Here is a 5,292-nt window from a genome sequence, read left to right as displayed (position 1 = left end):
TTATAAGCTACTGAAATGTTTTGGTGCATATTTTATCAAAGGTCCATAGAATCATTTAGAATCATTTATTCATCAATTGTGCATTACAGGTAATGAATACAGGTGTTATAAACAATTTGTTCTCTGTAATATGTCTTGCGACGTAAAATGATTTTGGTTACCTAGCGCATGCAATATTATTAGAAATGTCACTTTATTTAAAATAAAAATAATCAATAAGTTGTAATTAATAATTTAAAATAAATAATGATTAATGGGTAATTATATAAGCCAATCATTCATTTGTCAAAGTGTCCATCAGAAATTCATCAATATTGTAATAACATTTATCTTTTAATAAATTTTTTAACCTAATCTTAAATGTCGACAGCTGTTCATTTCTGAGCAGATCCGGTAATTTGTTAAACAATTTAGGGGCCATTGTGTAGATGGTATTTGTATAAAAGCTTGTTTTTGAAATACAATTTCCTGGGGGAAGAATTTTTAGCGTATTTGTAGCTGGGCGAGGATGAGTATTTACATGTACAGTGAATCGGTCCATATATTGTTTTACAAATACACATGCTTCGTAAATATACATAGAATGGAGTGGTAACAGGCCTAATTTCTTAAACAAAGGTCTACAGCTTGTCATTTGGTTAACTTTAAACATAGCTCGTACAATTTTCTTTTGGGCTTTAAATAAATATAAACCGTTAACTTGTCAATTATCAAATATTGCTTAAGTTACAATAGTGTTTTTGTCTTTTGCTTTTAAGTGTTGGTCGTTCAAACCAAAACCAAGTTCAAATAATCCTGAATGGATGCAATTAGTCGGAACTTTGTTGCGTGAAACACTGATTCTATTTAAGGAACATCATTATCTTTTTTCATAATTCAACTCTATTCTCTTCCAAACTTCCCTACTAGTTTTTTGTGCAAGTATTTATTACGACAACATAGGTCTACCTAAAGGGGCCCACTGACTATCAGTCCGCTGGACGATATCGGCCTGTCAGTTAGAACAAAAATTTGACGGTTCCGAACAACTGGACAACCGTAAGATACAAGACTGGAAGATTGAACTAGTCCTAATCAAACTTCGGACATCGGACTAAGTATTCGAACTTTTGCGAATTGATCTCATTTACTGGAATGTTGGACTCACTTATTAAATTACTTTTTGACCATTAATTATTTAGCAGAATAAAGGGAGAGTGTGGCTTCAAACCACTTCGGCACTCAATAGTCGCAATGGGTACAAAAGAAAAAATATGGTTAAGGTTTACGTTAAATATATTTAACGTTGCCAAATTAAAAACAAAAACAATGTACACTAATAAAATTGCTTCAGAAGTTTTGTCAAGATCTATCGGCGTGGGCAGTCATATTTTTATAAAAATATTAGCCATCATTTGTATATAGGGTTGTTTATGTTTAATATCGTTGAGTTAGTTAATCGCAGCGCCATCTATCGCGTCGCAATCACAATAAACAACGGTAAGTAGTCGCATTAAGCCACCGACGTCACTGCTGAGTTATGACGCCGACCCGACACTTAGCTTAGGGCATTAGCATTAATTTAAAATATTATTTATTGTTAAGCTTTATGTAGTTGGAGCTAGGAAGCCTTTGGATGTGGTGCGTGACGTAATTATGTTTAAATGATTCCGAGAAACTCGCTTTCTTGACCAAATATAGTCCTAACGTTGCATTAAGGGGCCCACTGACTATCAGTCCGCTGGACGATATCGGCCTGTCAGTTAGAACAAAAATTTGACATTTCCGAACAACTGACAGGCCGATATCGTCCGGCGGGCTGATAGTCAGTGGGCCCCTTTATATTTCTATGTTATATTTCTCCAAGTTACTAGGCCATAGCGTAGTTTTGGCGGGACGTAAGTTAATAGTTTTAACTAGCTATTATTGATTATTTTGAAAGGAATTAGAATGTTATATTATAAATACACGATTAATTATTACATAGTGTCTTTCATTTCCGTAAGATATACTTCCTCAGAATTAAGCTTGTGTTTAAAATCTTTACGCATTGTATTAACGTTATAAGAGAAAAATATGACCGATTTTCTTCCATTCCTATGCCATTTTTCTTAGATTTTGTAGAAATATGATAGATATTTATAAAATAATGCTGAGAATTTTCACCGTACCTATTGTACAAAAAATAGAACAGGAAGTTCCTCATTATGTTTAGACACTTCATTCTCTTCGCGTTGTCCCGGCTTTTTGCCACGGGCGCCACGGCTCATTGGAGCCTGGGGTCCGCTTAGCAACTAATCCCAAGAATTGACGCAGGAACTAGTTTTTGCACAAGCGACTGCCATCTGACCTTTCGACTTCCGATGTTTTCCTTTATAGAAAACGACCAAATGATATTTCGTACAAAAGTTCCGAAAAACTCATTGGTACTAGCCGGGGCGGGGTTTAAAATGTTTGAACCCGCGACCTCAGAACAGGATTGAAAGTCACACGTCATTATTACCGCTAGGCCAACAACGCTTCATTATGCCCTGTCTGCTCGTTAGCCTCCTATATACTTATATCATTAAAACCGGCCAAGGGCACGAAGGGTTCCGTACCATTACGCAAAAAACGGCAAAAAATCACGTTTGTTGTATGGGAGCCCCACTTAAATAATTATTTTATTCTGTTTTTAGTATTTGTTGTTATAGCGGCAACAGAAATACGTCATCGTGAAAATTGCAACTGTCTAGCTATCACGGTTCATGAAATACAGCGTGGTGACAGACGGACAGACAGACAGACAGCGAAGTCTTAGTAATAGCAAAGATAGATATAACTCCGTAATAGATGGATACAGTCTAAGGAAAAAACGTGCCTCGAAAATCAAGAAAATTTGATTCTCGTTCAGAGGGCGCTACTAGTTTTGGCCTACTGTCGTATAGATGGCGTTGACGGTTTCGTTTGTTATTTAACAATTTTAACGCATATCAGTGACAGAACATGGGTCAAAATCATAAAAATAATTAATGCAAATAAAAAAATCATTTATCTATATTTAAATACATTTTATCGTATTTTTATAAATCTTCATTTTTAGTTTTAAAGTGTGTCGACAGATGGCAGTGAATTTACTGGGGTTACAAAATTTACTATGACAGTACCGCTCTAGTATAAGTTACTCTATGGTAATAGGGTCCCGTTTTTACCCTTTGGGTACGGAAACCTAAAAATTACCTCTTCTTATTCTGTATCCGAGTTGAATGGTGTTTGCAAACACAATCTTAGTGTATATTTAATTCTCCGTCCAATTCCGGGCTCCTATAGCCATTTTGACGATCTCGTTAAGGGCAAGATGACACCAAATGACCGTAATTACACCCAGTTAAGGGGGAGTGCGGCTGTTTTTGGCGAATTTACAAGCGGCCCCCGTTCCATTGTTTATTAAAGTTTTTTTATTGTTATTGTCGGGATAATTGGAGTATGGGAGTGTTTTCTAATTTGGCCTGATTAGGGAGTCGGGGTTGGCGAAGGAAGTGTTTCTTGTTTGGCACTTTTGGTAGACAAGTGCCAGGAGATATAAAGACCGAAAGATTCCGTTCATGTTAAATTAGTTTATCGAATGTCCTGATCTTTTATAACATAAAAATATTACTTATATTGACCGGGATATAGACCGTGATTACCTTTTGTATTATTATCGGGAGCTCACAAATAATACAAAAGGTAATCACGGTCTATATCCCGGTTAATATAAGTCTAGTGAAACTAACCATTCAAAACTTACTATATTTTTATTTGATGACCTCTTTTTTATTTTAATAGGTATTTTTCATATGATATAGCAAGAGAGCAGACGAGCCGCCTGATGGGACGTGGTCACCGTCGCCCATGGATATAAGCTGTGCAGCAACAACCATGGACATATTTACACAACAACTTAATTTGACGCAATGTTCATTTTATTCCTACTTTAATTTTAATAACAAAACGTCTGCTAGACACATATCATCATCATCTTCCTCGCGTTATCCCGGCATTTTGCCACGGCGACAACGGGGGTTTATTAAAAACGGGTCACTCACGTATTTTATAATTATTTTAACTACTTATTTCGATTATTTCATTTTATGATTTTCATAATCAGTTTTATGATTTTCCATTCCTTGGTTTTATATGTGACGTTTTCAACCAAAAGGTACCACGTTGTCGCTTGCTGATAAGGTTGATTTCTAATTGAAGCTATATGGAAATAGCGCCTGACTGACAAGCGACAATATGTACCCTTTTGGTTGAAAATGGCACATATATAGATTTATTACCCATAATACAAACACGAAATTTTCGTTATGTATTTAAGGTCTTTAGGGATAATTTGCTTAAGAATAATAGGTGAAATTTAGGAAAAATGTGAGAAAACGCAATTTTTATTCAGCGGTTTCAGGCACTATTACAAAAACTTTTAAAAACATATATCATTATTATCTCATGGTATATAAATCTATTTAATACCTCAGAGTAGTCACTAACCATAAGATATATAAACAAAAGTGCTATTTTTACTTCCCCCGCCTGATGTACGGTGATATAAATCCTTAGTCCAACCAACATCCGTTATCAGCTTAGTTTATTGTTCTAGGAAATGGCACTACATAATATTGTTGACTGGACTACGGCCAACTACTGACATTAGACGCAATAATGTAAAGCTTTATAACGACGTTCACCTTTTTAACATATTTTACTCATAAACAGTAATATATATCATATGTGGTATTTTCTATAAAAAGGGACCTTATTGTCGATGGCGCTTACGCCGCACAGCGTCGCGCCGCATTGTATTTATATCGGAGCATCGTTAATAATGGCGTAAGCGCCATCGACAATAAGGTCCCTTTTTGTAGAAAATACCACATATAAGCCCTCCACTCCACTGGAGGGCTTCGTCACTTTTTCTTTAATATATGACGTCTATAGTAGATTACAGTTTATAATTTAATTCAATTCAATTCAATTTTATTCAATAAAGATAACATGATCTTAATTTTTGTTAGTATATTCTTAAAAATAATGTTAGTACTTAAAAATTAAATTTGATTTTACATTTAAAATTATTTCATTAATTACAGGACAACACACATGATCAGCAATCATCTTTAGGATGCTGTTTGGGCTGTCCCTCGTTCTGCTCAGCAGAGACGCTGCATTTTTACGCAAGATTGCTGCAAACCCATCGGTGCGTGACTCCGCGAACATGGTGGATGCGCTGCAGAATTTGGGCAGGCCAATCAGCATCCTAAAAGCATTGTTGTACTGCACCCTAATAGCATT

The sequence above is a fragment of the Cydia strobilella genome, chromosome 6, assembly GCF_947568885.1.
Source record: "Cydia strobilella chromosome 6, ilCydStro3.1, whole genome shotgun sequence".
Lineage (NCBI taxonomy): Eukaryota > Metazoa > Arthropoda > Insecta > Lepidoptera > Tortricidae > Cydia > Cydia strobilella.
The sequence above is the reverse complement of the archived record's forward strand: the minus strand, read 5'-3'. Positions refer to the sequence as shown.